At 43.8% G+C, this 15,384-nt stretch overlaps 1 long non-coding RNA gene across 1 annotated transcript; it reads left to right on the top strand.

Annotated features, from left to right (window-relative positions):
* The first annotated feature begins 7,469 nt into the window (after nt 1-7,469).
* On the top strand, nt 7,470-8,019 carry LOC127928652 (uncharacterized). Its single transcript, XR_008131716.1, has 3 exons — nt 7,470-7,846; nt 7,892-7,936; nt 7,982-8,019. It is a non-coding gene; the product is annotated as an uncharacterized LOC127928652 (long non-coding RNA).
* Nucleotides 8,020-15,384: the final 7,365 nt, after the last annotated feature.

Raw genomic sequence — 15,384 nt, 5'->3', positions numbered from 1 at the left:
TGCTGAAGAAAAGCAGGCCCAAACCATGATGCTGCCACCACCATGTTTGACAGTGGGGATGGTGTGTTCAGGGTGTTGCTTTTACGCCAAACATAACGTTTTGCATTGTTGCCAAAAAGTTCAATTTCGGTTTCATCTGACCAGAGCACCTTCTTCCACATGTTTGGTGTGTCTCCCAGGTGGCTTGTGGCAAACTTTACACAACACTTTTTATGGATATCTTTAAGAAATGGCTTTCTTCTTGCCACTCTTCCATAAAGGCCAGATTTGTGCAATATACGACTGATTGTTGTCCTATGGACAGAGTCTCCCACCTCAGCTGTAGATCTCTGCAGTTCATCCAGAGTGATCATAGGCCTCTTGGCTGCATCTCTGATCAGTATTTTCCTTGTATGAGCTGAAAGTTTAGAAGGACGGCCAGTTCTTGGTAGATTTGCAGTGGTCTGATACTCCTTCCATTTCAATATTATCGCTTGCACAGTGCTCCTTGGGATGTTTAAAGCTTGGGAAATCTTTTTGTATCCAAATCCGGCTTTAAACTTCTTCACAACAGTATCTCGAACCTGCCTGGTGTGTTCCTTGTTCTTCATGATGCTCTCTGCGCTTTTAACGGACCTCTGAGACTATCACAGTGCAGGTGCATTTATACGGAGACTTGATTACACACAGGTGGATTGTATTTATCATCATTAGTCATTTAGGTCAACATTGGATCATTCAGAGATCCTCACTGAACTTCTGGAGAGAGTTTGCTGCACTGAAAGTAAAGGGGCTGAATAATTTTGCACGCCCAATTTTTCAGTTTTTGATTTGTTAAAAAAGTTTGAAATATCCAATAAATGTCGTTCCACTTCATGATTGTGTCCCACTTGTTGTTGATACTTCACAAAAATATACAGTTTTATATCTTTATGTTTGAAGCCTGAAATGTGGCAAAAGGTCGCAAAGTTCAAGGAGGCCGAATACTTTCGCAAGGCACTGTATATATTACGCAGCATTGTATTCTATACCTGTATGTGGGTTGGTAATAAGAAACATGGCCTTCACCTGACATCTGAAAACAAGTGGAATGAAACACCTGTTCAGTGATGATGGAAAAGAAAGAAGGAGAATGGAAGGGGAGGGAAGATGGGAGGGAAAGGAAGTGGAGGGAAGATAAGAGAGGATGGGAAGGGGAGGGAAGATGGAAGATGGAAGGAAGGGGAGGGAAGATGGTTGGGGAAGGGAAGGGGAGGAGGGAAAGAGGGCAAAGAAAGATGTGATTAAAAGGAGGGAAAGTGGAGCAGAGAAACCAGACTCTGTGTTAATTCATCATCCTTCTTATTGGGACTTCCTTCCTGACAATGAGACACATTACTTTACCGTCTACACTCTGGGATAGAGGTGGGAGAGGGATGGAGGAAAGAGTAGAGAAGATGAGGGGATAACTGAATGCTCTGAGATAAATGGGTGAGGGGAAGAGGAGCGGAAGTAAGGAAGGAGGGAAGAGAGGAGAGGAACTGATTCCCATAGGGTGGATCAGCTTTAGAGCAGAAGTTAGTCTGTAGCAGTTCAGTCATTCTGTATCAGCCTCTGCTTTCCAGTCCAATTCCACTGTTCCTCTGCATCCAGCCAGCTCACCTGTGATACAAGTCCGTATTTGATGTCCATCCATGTCTGAGGACATCGGGAGATTATGTGGAAACCGGCCACTAGGGGCAACATTGAGCGATGTTACCTTCAAGTGGGATTCGGTTTTGAATAGGGATCGCGGATGGGCTTAATTATCCACCTCTGGTGCCAGAGGTTGCATGTTCAGATCGAGTGATAGAAAGTTGTTGATTTTATTTTATTTTTAAGCCTATCCCAAACCTTAACCCTTACCTTAACCATTTGAGTTAATACCTAACCAACATCAAAATGTTGACATTTGAGAGACATGGGTGAACGTCTAATTCTGACACGAGACTGTGAGAGCTTGTTGCTGCATCCCTAATTCATGAGGTCTTTCTCTCTGTTCCCCCCCTTCTCCTCACTCTCTCCCACCCACCCTCCCTCCTTATCATACCCTTTCCCAGCTGGTGTGTGTATCAGTGGTGGTCAGTACCTTTTCAGATGAGGAGAATTGTTTTTTTTTCATAAGCTTGGCCTTAATTCTATTAGAGCATATTGGATGACTGTCATTCATATTCCATTCACCCAGTTCAATGTAACATCGATAGATTTAGGTTACTACATGATACAAAACATTTCCCCTATACCCATCATGAGGTTGCTCCAACCCAGCCTATGAATGAAAGTTTACAACGCATGTGCACACAGGTCAAGCCGCGTCCTCAGAGCATGCGCAGACCAGCTGGCTTGTGTGTTTACGGACATATTGTACTGACATTTTGAAATATATTGATTGTTTTGTGTTTTTCAGTAGGATCCAAAGATTGCCTCCCACAGGAGGGAGAGGCCAGGTGCACTGGAAATTGCCATTGTTGACATGGTGACTGGCAAAAATGCAATAAAACTGCAGGAAATTTGGGACAGAGTCCTGGGAGACAAAATCACTTTTGGTAATGTGAATACGGTCAGCACAACGACAATTGCCAGAGTCCCAGAGAAACATTAAATAAGGATGAAGCAGTTGTACACTGTAGCCTTTAAGAGAAACGTTGAACGTGTGAATGAACTCAGGTATCAACATGTCCAGGTAAGATGTCTGTTTAATAACCAAACAGGGAACATACACAGCTATGCACAATGTAAAGTACTGTAAAACTGTGGATTTACTCTATTATAGAGAGTAATGGAGACGGAAGTCAGGCAAACTGCACATACATTCATCTTTGTGGATGAAGCTGGATTCAACCTGGCAAAAACACGCAGCAGGGGAAATGTGATTGGACAGAGAGCAACCATGGATTTCCCAGGCAGAGGAGCTCACGTTACAATGTGTGCAGCACTGTCCAGTGATGGTTTGCTGTTACACAAACCACTCATTGGCCCCTACAATACAGAGAGTCACATTTATTTTCTGTATGACCTGCACGATCGACTTGTGCCAGCGGAGGAGAGAGGGGCAATGAATTCCCCTACCTTCGTTGTTGTGTGGGATAATGTGGCATTCCACCATTCGGCTGCAGTCACGGACTGGTTTGCTGCACATCTTTACTGAATGACATGAATGCGGGGTGTGGAGACACTTCTCCTGAAGACTGCCAGGGTGTGCAGAGACTTCTCCTGAAGACTGCCAGGGTGTGGAGACACTTCTCCTGAAGACTGCCAGGGTGTGGAGACACTTCTCCTGAAGACTGACAGGGTGTGGAGACACTTCTCCTGAAGACTGCCAGGGTGTGGAGACACTTCTCCTGAAGACTGCCAGGGTGTGGAGACACTTCTCCTGAAGACTGACAGGGTGTGGAGACACTTCTCCTGAAGACTGACAGGGTGTGGAGACACTTCTCCTGAAGACTGCCAGGGTGTGGAGACACTTCTCCTGAAGACTGACAGGGTGTGGAGACACTTCTCCTGAAGACTGCCAGGGTGTGGAGACACTTCTCCTGAAGACTGCCAGGGTGTGGAGACACTTCTCCTGAAGACTGACAGGGTGTGGAGACACTTCTCCTGAAGACTGCCAGGGTTGGATTAGACATTTCAGAAGATACTTTCCAAGATGTGATATTGATGAGAACTTGTGGCCAAATGCAGGAGACAGGGAGGACTAGAACCTTCACAGTACTGTACAGTATGAATGATTATACTATACATGTTGATGAGAACTAGAACCCTCACAGTGCTGTACAGTATGAGTGATTATACTATACATGTTGATGAGAACTAGAACCTTCACAGTACTGTACAGTATGAGTGATTATACTATACATGTTGATGAGAACTAGAACCCTCACAGTACTGTACAGTATGAGTGATTATACTATACATGTTGATGAGAACTAGAATCCTCACAGTACTGTACAGTATGAGTGATTATACTTTACATGTTGATGAGAACTAGAACCCTCACAGTACTGTACAGTATGAGTGATTATACTATACATGTTGATGAGAACTAGAACCCTCACAGTACTGTACAGTATGAGTGATTATACTATACATGTTGATGAGAACTAGAACCCTCACAGTACTGTACAGTATGAGTGATTATACTATACATGTTGATGAGAACTAGAACCCTCACAGTACTGTACAGTATGAGTGATTATACTATACATGTTGATGAGAACTAGAACCCTCACAGTACTGTACAGTATGAGTGATTATACTTTACATGTTGATGAGAACTAGAACCCTCACAGTACTGTACAGTATGAGTGATTATACTAGACACGTTGTCTATGTTTTTTTGTTATTATTATTGCAGACCTGGAATTTCTGGATTTTTTTTTTTTTGTTTCAACTTTTTATTTTTCACAGGTTAATTACTATGCAAATATATAGAAACAATTAAGGCTATTGAAGCAAATTGCTGCATTTCTGATTCATTCTTGTTACATATACTTTAGTACAGTCAATAAAGTGAAAATGTGTTATTCTTATTCTATAATGAAATACATTCAAACTTCAAAGAGAAAAGTTTATTTTTTAAATTAAATTTTTTCTCCCCAATTTCGTGGTATCCAATTGTTGTAGCTACTATCTTGTCTCATCGCTAAAACTCCCGTACGGCTCGGGAGAGACGAAGGTTGAAAGTCATGCGTCCTCCGATACACAGCCAACCAGCCGTACTGCCTGCCTTATATATTTTTGCTACTAATAAAAAAGTTGGCAGAAGGTTGAGCGACACGGGCCAATCCCCCCTTTCCCCCAGGCCCGTTGGTCTATTACAAACGAACGTCAATGCAATCCTTAGCCCTGCCCCCTTTGTCTCTCAAATTCCAGTTACAGTGCCACCTACTCTAACATTGATGTGCTGGACTGGCAAGTGGAAGATGCCACAACCCGGTTTGCGGGTTAAAGAGTGGACGGAGAGGACAGCAAAGCCAAAGACAGTGCAGCCGAAGCTATAGATATGTGCCTAAATGTGTTACAAATACAACATGTTATATCAGAATTTATGAGTGAAATGCAAATGCTATTGGTCAGCTACTAATGTGTAAATGTACCAGAAAGAAATAATTGAGATAAAGACATACAGCAACTGGGTGTTCAAACCGGCTAGCGGAAAAACTCAAATTTGAATGCCTCGATTTCGCCTTCCTGTGATTTACTGTCGTATAATTTTAGTTAGCTAAAATAAGCATTTTCATTTGATTCTGATTGCTTTTGCCTTGTCGTTCTAAATGCTAAATTGCATTAGACATATTCAGTCATGGCCAAAATGAGAATGACACAAATATTAATTTTCATAGTCTGCTGCCTTAGTTTGTATGATGGCAATTTGCATATACTCCAGAATGTTATGAAGAGTGATCAGATGAATTTCAATTAATTGCAAAGTCCCTCTTTGCCATGCATATGAACTGAATCCCCCAAAAACATTTCCACTGCATTTCAGCCCTGCCACAAAAGGACCAGCTGACATCATGTCAGTGATTCTCTTGTTAACATAGGTGTGAGTGTTGACGAGGACAAGCCTGGAGATCACTCTGTCATGCTGATTGCGTTTGAAAAACAGACTGGAAGCTTCAAAAGGAAGGTGGTGCTTGGAATCATTGTTCTTCCTCTGTCAACTATGGTTACCTGCAAGGAAACCCGTGCCATCATCAATGCTTGGCACAAAAAGGGCTTCACAGGCAAGGATATTGTTGCCAGTAAGATTGCACCTAAATCCACCATTTATCAGATCATCAAGAACTTCAAGGAGAGCGGTTCAATTGTTGTGAAGAAGGTTTCAGGGCGCCCAAGAAAGTCCAGCAAGCGCCAGGATCGTCTCGTAAAGTTGATTCAGCTGCGGGATCGGAGCACCACCAGTACAGAGCTTGCTCAGGAATGGCAGCAGGCAGGTGTGAGTGCATCTGCACGCACAGTGAGGCAAAGACTTTTGGAGGATGGCCTGGTGTCAAGAAGGGCAGCAAAGAAGCCACTTCTCTCCAGGAAAAACATCAGGGACAGACTGATATTCTGCAAAAGGTACAGGGATTGGACTGAGGACTGGGGTAAAGTCATTTTCTCTGATGAATCCCCTTACCGATTGTTTGGGGCATCCGGAAAAAAGCTTGTCCGGAGAAGACAAGGTGAGCGCTACCATCAGTCCTGTGTCATGCCAACAGTAAAGCATCCTGAGACCATTCATGTGTGGGGTTGCTTCTCAGCCAAGGGAGTGGGATCACTCACAACTTTGCCTAAGAACACAGCCATGAATAAAGAATGGTACCAACACATCCTCCGAGAGCAACTTCTCCCAACCATCCAGGAACAGTTTGGTAACGAACAATGCCTTTTCCAACATGATGGAGCACCTTGCCATAAGGCAAAGGTGATAACTAAGTGGCTCAGGGAACATGATATTGTTGATATTTTGGGTCCATGTCCAGTAAACTCCCCAGTCCTTAATCCCATTGAGAACTTGTGTTCCATCCTCAAGAGACGGGTGGACAAACAAAAACCCACAAATTCTGACAAACTCCAAGCCTTAATTATGCAAGAATGGGCTGCCACCAGTCAGGATGTGGCCCAGAAGTTAATTGACAGCATGACAGGGCAGATTGCAGAGGTCTTGAAAAAGAAGGGTCAACACTGCTAATATTGACTCTTTGCATCAACTTCATGTAATTGTCAAGACTTTGACACTTATGAAATGCTTGCCATTATACTTCAGTATTCCATAGTAATTATACTTCAGTATTCATAGTTTCTGACATGGAAATATCGACACAAATATCGAAAGACACTGAAGCAGCAAACTTTGTGGAAATTAATATTTGTGTAATTCTCAAAACCTTTGGCCATGACTGATCAAATGTTAATTAGCTAATTTGATTTCATGTCAATACAGCCATTGGTAGCAAATAGTATACAAATTGTAAACCCAATCAAGTCCTTTCCCTCTCAAATTCATATTTTGTTGCCAGAGAATATGGCTACAGTGATTTGCTAGCTATGATCCTCATCGCCAGGGTTTCTACCACTTCACTTCTTACTAGACAATGCATTGAAACTCATCATCATGCCAACAGTCCGGTGTGAACGGCGAGTAAAGTCACACAAAAAAATGTGTTGTGTTGTCATTCATTCACTTGATATGAAATAGTGGGGCTGCTGCTGTATTTTTGTAGTTTTTCAAAATTGGGCCTTTATTAGTTAATTTATATATTATTTTATTCATATCCAGGTTGATGACAGGCCCAGTCCAGTTTCAGTGGAAGTGAGCATTGATGTATATGACAGGCCCAGTCCAGTTTCAGTGGAAGTGAGCATTGAGGTTGATGACAGGCCCAGTCCAGTTTCAGTGGAAGTGAGCATTGAGGTTGATGACAGGCCCAGTCCAGTTTCAGTGGAAGTGAGCATTGAGGTTGATGACAGGCCCAGTCCAGTTTCAGTGGAAGTGAGCATTGAGGTTGATGACAGGCCCAGTCCAGTTTCAGTGGAAGTGAGCATTGATGTTGATGACAGGCCCAGTCCAGTTTCAGTGGAAGTGAGCATTGAGGTTGATGACAGGCCCAGTCCAGTTTCAGTGGAAGTGAGCATTGAGGTTGATGACAGGCCCAGTCCAGTTTCAGTGGAAGTGAGCATTGAGGTTGATGACAGGCCCAGTCCAGTTTCAGTGGAAGTGAGCATTGAGGTTGATGACAGGCCCAGTCCAGTTTCAGTGGAAGTGAGCATTGAGGTTGATGACAGGCCCAGTCCAGTTTCAGTGGAAGTGAGCATTGAGGTGGATGACAGGCCCTGTCCAGTTTCAGTGGAAGTGAGCATTGAGGTGGATGACTGGCCCAGTCCAGTTTCGGTGGAAGTGAGCATTGAGGTTGATGACAGGCCCAGTCCAGTTTCAGTGGAAGTGAGCATTGAGGTGGATGACAGGCCCTGTCCAGTTTCAGTGGAAGTGAGCATTGAGGTGGATGACAGGCCCAGTCCAGTTTCAGTGGAAGTGAGCATTGATGTTGATGACAGGCCCAGTCCAGTTTCAGTAGAAGAGAGCATTGAGGTTGATGACAGGCCCAGTCCAGTTTCAGTGGAAGAGAAAGTCAGGGAAGGCCAGGATGCCAGACCAACTTTGATTATTTCAAGAGACCCAAGTCAGATGACTTAAAAACATTGTTTCCACCCTATGGAGCAATCAAAAAACGTTCTGTTTAAAAGATGGCACTGATCCGAAATGGCTATTCTACAATGAAGAAAGCCATGCGTTATACTGAAGCCTACTGACAGCAGTATTTTTATGAGTGAAATGACGGATTGGAAACATGTTAACCAAAGGGTAGAAGAGCACGAGAAGAGCAACATGCACAGAAGTATTGCTGAGACATACTTTTAAGTTCCTCCAAAGCAGACATTCAAAGTCTGCTCAGTGGCAGTCAGGTACAGGTACTTTGGATTTAACAATTGAAATGCTAATCCTTTGCACATGAACGGTCACTCATTCGGGAACAATTGCAATCAATATATATATTTACGCTCAGTGTGTCGTCTTGATCGCTGGTGAAAAGTTTGTTTCTGTTTGAGAGTTTCGTCCTCTCTCTCTCTCTCTTTCTCCCTCTCTCTCTGTCTTGGTTAGAGGGGATTGTTCAGAGTGACATTCATTCATTTGTTATAGAATGTATGTTTTTGCGGTTGTCGTTCTTCGCGTTCAATGATACCGAATTCCTAGCTGCAGACTAGTAATTAATATCAAAGACTTGTTCTTATTCTGTCGGTATTGAAAGTATCGAAGAGTTTAACCACGTGGTATGGTTAAAAGATTCAGCAATGGTCTACAACCTTTGTACTCTCCTAATGGAGAAAAACATGGTCTGGTGATAATTTCTCAAAGTTGGGTTTTATTTTTATTTTATTTACTTTGCTACCTGACAACTTTACGGTTTTTACTTTTTAATTACCGTTTATATTTTTGTTTTTCCTAACTTTTTTCATTAAACTTTTTCACTCCGGACGCTTTATCTGGACATGGTTCGTCAGGACCTCCAACAACCGAAGCTAAGTAGTAACATTAACATGATGCCTTCTAATTGCAGTCGCTGTACTCCTAATATACAGGAGAACGATCACCTTACGGCGAAGATAGCTGTGCTACAAGCCCAGCTTCAGACGCAATCGTTAGGCAAGGGTAATTTCAGTGTAGGAAAGGATGAAACAGCATCTGTGCCACCAGTAAGTACAGATAGTAACCTCAGTATAAATCTCCTCGCACGGTCCCCGCAGCCGGAAAACTTCCTCAAGGTCTCTGGAGGGAAATGCTGTAGGAATGCTCAACCGGTGTCGCTCATTCAGCCACAGATACTTTCAACCGGTTTTCCCCATTAAGCAACGAGTTGGAGTCAGAAGCCGGGCCTTCTCTTGTCTATACTCCTCCCATTACGGGGTCTGAGACACCGAAGCTTCCCACCATTAGCTCTGACAAATTGAAAACTCTAGTCATTGGTGACTCCATTACCCGCAGTATTAGACTTAAAATGAATCATCCAGCGATCATACACTGTTAGCAGGGGGCAGGGCTACCGACGTTAAGGCTAATCTGAAGATGGTGCTGGCTAAAGCTAAAACTGGCGAGTGTAGAGAGTATAGAGATATTGTTATCCACGTCGGCACCAATGATGTTACGATAAAACAGTCAGAGGTCACCAAGCGCAACATAGCTTCAGCATGTAAATCAACTAGAAAGATGTGTCGGCATCGAGTAATTGTCTCTGGCCCCCTCCCAGTTAGGGGGAGTGATAAGCTCTACAGCAGAGTTTCACAACTCAATCGCTGGTTGAAAACAGTTTTCTGCCACTCCCAAAAGATAGAATTTGTAGATAATTGGCCCTCTTTCTGGGACTCACCCACAAACAGGACCAAGCCTGACCTGCTGAGGAGTGACGGACTCCATCCTAGCTGGAGGGGTGCTCTCATCTTATCTACGAACATAGACAGGGCTCTAACTCCTCTAGCTCCACAATGAAATAGGGTGCAGGCCAGGCAGCAGGCTATTAGCTAGCCTGCCAGCATAGTGAAGTCTGCCACAAGCACAGTCAGTGTAGTCAGCTCAGCTATCCCCATTGAGGCCGTGTCTGTGCCTCAACCTAGGTTGGGCAAAACTAAACATGGCGGTGTTCGCCTTAACAATCTCACTAGGATAAAGACCTCCACCATTCCTGTCATTATTGAAAGAGTTTGTGATACCTCACATCTCAAAATAGGGCTACTTAATATTAGATCCCTTACTTCAAAGGCAATTATAGTCAATTAACTAATAATCACTGATCATAATCTTGATGTGATTGGCCTGACTGAAACATGGCTTAAGCCTGATGAATTTACTGTGTTAAATGAGGCCTCACCTCCTGGCTACACTATAGTGACCATATCCTCCGTGCATCCCGCAAAGGTGGAGGTGTTGCTAAAATTTACGATATCAAATTTCAATTTACAAAAAAAAAAAAAAACGTTTTCGTCTTTTGAGTTTCTAGTAATGAAATCTATGCAGCCTACTCAATCACTTTTTATAGCTACTGTTTACAAGCCTCCTGGGCCATATGCAGCGTTCCTCATTGAATTCCCTGAATTCCTATCGGACCTTGTAGTCATAGCAGATAATATTCTAATTTTTGGTGACTTTAATATTCACATGGAAAAGTCCACAAACCCACTCCAAAAGGCTTTCGGGGTTTTGTCCAACATGTCTCTGGACCTACTCACTGTCACAGTCATACTCTGGACCTAGTTTTGTCCCATGGAATAAATGTTGTGGATCTTAATGTTTTTTCTCATAATCCTGGACTATCGGACCACCATTTTATTATGTTTGCAATTGCAACAAATAATCTGCTCAGACCCCAACCAAGGAACATCAAAAGTCGAGCTATAAATTCACAGACAACACAAATATTCCTTGATGTCCTTCCAGACTCCCTCTGTCTACCCAAGGACGCCAGAGGACAAAAATCAGTTAACCACCTAACTGAGGAACTCAATTTAACATTGCGCAATACCCTAGATGCAGTTGCACCCCTAAAAACTAAAAACATTTCTCATAAAAAACTAGCTCCCTGGTATACAGAAAATACCTGAGCTCTGAAGCAAGCTTCCAGAAAATTGGAACGGAAATGGCGCCACACCAAACTGGAAGACTTCCAACTAGCTTGGAAAGACAGTACCGTGCAGTATCGAAGAGCCCTTACTGCTGCTCGATCATCCTATTTTTCGGACTACTCTTTAAATCTGTGTATTCCTTCAAAGCTCAGTTGTCCTGAGTCTGCACAACTCTACCAGGACCTAGGATCAAGAGAGACACTCAAGTGTTTTAGTACTATATCTCTTGACACAATGACGAAAGTAATCATGGCCTCTAAACCTTCAAGCTGCATACTGGACCCTGTTCCAACTAAACTACTGAAAGAGCTGCTTCCTGTGCTTGGCCCTCCTATGTTGAACATAATAAACGTCTCTCGATCCACCGGATGTGTACCAAACTCACTAAAAGTGGCAGTAATAAAAAAGCCTCTCTTGAAAAAGCCAAACCTTGACCCAGAAAATATAATAAACTATCGGCCTATATCGAATCTGGAACATTTTAGAAAAGGCTGTTGCGCAGCAACTCACTGCCTTCCTGAAGACAAGCAATGTATACTAAATGCTTCAGTCTGGTTTTAGACCCCATCATAGCACTGAGACTGCACTTGTAAAGGTGGTAAAGGACCTTTTAATGGCATCAGACCGAGGCTTTGCATCTGTACTCGAAGACCTTAGTGCTGCTTTTGATACCATCGATCACCACATTCTTTTGGAGAGATTTGAAACCAAAATTGGTCTACACAGACAAGTTCTGGCCTGGTTTAGATCTTATCTGTCAGAAAGATATCAGTTTGTCTCTGTGAATCGTTTGTCCTCTGACAAATCAACTGTAAATTTCGGTGTTCCTCAAGGTTTCATTTCAGGACCACTATTGTTTTCACTATATATTTTACCTCTTGGGGATGTCATTCGAAAACATAATGTTAACTTTCACTGCTATGCGGATGACACACAGCTGTACATTTCAATGAAACATGGTGAAGCCCCAAAATTGCTCTCGCTAGAAGCCTGTGTTTCAGACATAAGGGAGTGGATGGCTGCAAACTTTTAAACTAACCCTTTTAAACTCAGAGATGCTTGTTCTAGGTCCCAAGAAACAAAGAGATCTTCTGTTGAATCTGACAATTAATCTTAATGGTTGTACAGTCGTCTCAAATAAAACTGTGAAGCACCTCAGCGTTACTCTGGACCCTGATCTCTCTTTTGACAAACATATCAAGACTGTTTCAAGGACAGCTTTTTTCCAACTACATAACATTGCAAAAATCAGAAACTTTCTGTCCATAAATGATGCCGAAAAATGAATCCATGCTTTTGTTACTTCTAGGTTAGACTACTGCAATGCTCTACTTTCCGGCTACCCGGATAAAGCACTAAATAAACTTCAGTTTGTGCTAAATACGTCTGCTAGAATCCTGACTAGAACCAAAAAAATGGATCATATTACTCCAGTGCTAGCCTCCCTACACTGGCTTCCTGTCAAGGCAAGGGCTGATTTCAAGGTTTTACTGCTAACCTACAGAGCATTACATGGGTTTGCTCCTACCTATCTCTCTGATTTGGTCCTGTCGTACATACCTTCACGTACGCTACGGTCACAAGACGCAGGCCTCCTAATTGTCCCTAGAATTTCTGAGCTCCATTTTTATGGAATGGTCTGCCTACCCATGTGAGAGACGCAAACTCGGTCTTAACCTTTAAGTCTTTACTGAAGACTGATCTCTTCAGTGGGTCATATGATTGAGTGTAGTCTGGCCCAGGAGTGTGAAGGTGAACAGAAAGGCTCTGGAGCAACGAACTGCCCTTGCTGTCTCTGCCTGGCCGGTTCCCCTCTTTCCACTGGGATTCTCTGCCTCTAACCCTATTACAGGGTCTGAGTCACTGGCTTACTGGTGCTCTTTCATGCCGTCCCTAGGAGGGATGAGTCACTTGAGTGGGTTGAGTCACTTAAGTGATCTTCCTGTCTGGGTTGGTGCCCCCCTTGGGTTGTGCCGTGGCGGAGATCTTTGTGGGCTATACGCGGCCTTGTCTCAGGATGGTAAGTTGCTGGTTGAAGATATCCCTCTAGTGGTGTGGGGGCTGTGATTTGGCGAAGTGGGTGGGGTTATATCCTTCCTGTTTGGCCCTGTCCGGGAGCATCATCGGATGGGGCCACAGTGTCTCCTGAACCCTCCTGTCTCAGCCTCCAGTATTTATGCTGCAGTAGTTTGTGTCGGTGGGCTAGGATCAGTTTGTTATATCTGGAGTACTTCTCCTGTCTTATGCTCTCTCTAATTCTCTCTTTCTTTCTCTCTCTCGGAGGACCTGAGCCCTAGGACCATGCGAGCCGTTAAGCTTCCTCTTGAGTGGACAGTTTGAGGAAAACCAGTCAATATTCAGGTCCTCAAGAAAGTAGACCTGTCTGTTTACATGACATACAAGCATTTCACAGACATTATTTAGATACTGACTGTTAGCACTTGGTGGCCTATAGCAACACACCAAAATAATAGGCTTTAGATGAAGCATTTGAACCTGCAACTACAGCACTTCAATAACACTTGACCTGAGATCTTCTCTAAGCATTAAAGGGATATGGCTCTGAATATATACAGCAACACGTCCCGCATGAGCATTCCTGTCTCTTCTTTAGATGTTATATCCTTCTATTGCTGCTGCTTTATCATCAAAATGAAAATAATTATCTATGTAGATAATTATCTCATTATCTCATATCTCAAAAATGGCTAGTATATGAATGTTAACTGATGTTAGAAAGTTATTGATTTCATGAACCTTATTTCTAAGGCTTTCAGCCATTTCCTTGGCTCTTTCCAGAACAGCTACCTTGTCCTTGAAGCTCAGGAACTTGGGCCGGTGGTGGGTTACCAGTCCTGTGGGCGTGCTCCACCACAATTTTCCTGTGGTCCATGTTCAGTTTCTCCGATGTAATTTCTCTCGCTTTGTCCTCGGACTCCATCCAGGTCTCGTGGAGATTCTGAAATTCCCATCCACAACCATGTTGATCCGCCTTGATTGTCCCTCAAGATAATCTGATTTCTTCATTGTTGTTATCATGGATTCAAATACAGAACGGATGTCCTCTCTCAATGACTTACAGATTGCTGACATCTTGCCATTTTCCTGTTTATTAAACTCATTGAGCTGACCCTGGCAGAACTGCAAACTATTCTTCAGGTCCTGGAGCTCTCTGGTCAGGTCATCCATCCTTTTATTAGTTGACTCCACCAGTATTTGCACACTACACTTGAAGCAATTTTCTTGTTGTAACAACTGCTTGTAGAACTAATTTGGTTTGTTTAAAATATTCTTCACCTGTGATAGTGAGCCACAACTGTCCTCAACGGTACTCCCACCGACTTTGGTCTTTGTCATGGTAGCAAAATAGGCTATGCTGTTGCTCCCTGCAGTTCCAGACTGGGCAGGTCGTAGGAAAGATGGAAACAACAGACAGTAGGGATCTTCTCCTGCCAGCGATTCCAGCTTCATGACTACCTTCTGGCCCCCCTGGGGTCGGAAACGCTGTCTCAAGCTCCCGTTTGGTGTCTCAGTGGCGCCTGAGATATAACAACTGAAGCAGCACGAGTTACTGGCTGGGCTCAAGGGCATTGAACCCATCGCCGATGATGTCCTGATCGTAGGCTGTGGTGACACAGACGAAGAAGCAGAACGCGACCACGATGTGAAGCTCCTGGCACTGATGGAGCGCTGCCGATCAGTTAAGCTTCGCCTTGGCCTCAAGAAGCTGCAGTTCAAAGTTAAAGACGTCCACTTCCATTGCCACATTCTCTCGGCAAAAGGCCTGAAGCCGGACCCAGACAAGGTCAGAGCGATCCTCGACATGCCAAACCCGTCTGATGCAAAAGGAGTACAGCGTCTCATCGGCTTTGCAAACTATCTTGCAAAGTTCATGCCACACCTATCAGCAGTCTGTGAGCCTCTGCGCCGGTTGCTGGACAAAGACACACCATGGCACTGGCTACCCAAGCACGAGGCCACAATGCAGGAGATGAAATCTCTGGCTTCATCCATGCCAGTCTTGCGCTTCTACGACGTCATGAAGCCTGTCACAATCCAGAGCGACTCCAGCCAAAGGGGACTTGGATGCTGCCTTATGGAGGAAGGCCAGCCCGTTGCGTTTGCTTCGAGAGCGCTCACCTCCACCGAACAAAACTATGCACAAATTGAGAAAGAGTGCCTCAGCATCGTCTTCTCCTGCTAGCGATTCCATCACTACTTATATGGGCG

The sequence above is a fragment of the Oncorhynchus keta genome, unplaced genomic scaffold (assembly GCF_023373465.1).
Source record: "Oncorhynchus keta strain PuntledgeMale-10-30-2019 unplaced genomic scaffold, Oket_V2 Un_scaffold_3114_pilon_pilon, whole genome shotgun sequence".
In the NCBI taxonomy this organism is placed as follows: domain Eukaryota; kingdom Metazoa; phylum Chordata; class Actinopteri; order Salmoniformes; family Salmonidae; genus Oncorhynchus; species Oncorhynchus keta.
The sequence above is the reverse complement of the archived record's forward strand: the minus strand, read 5'-3'. Positions and strand labels throughout refer to the sequence as shown.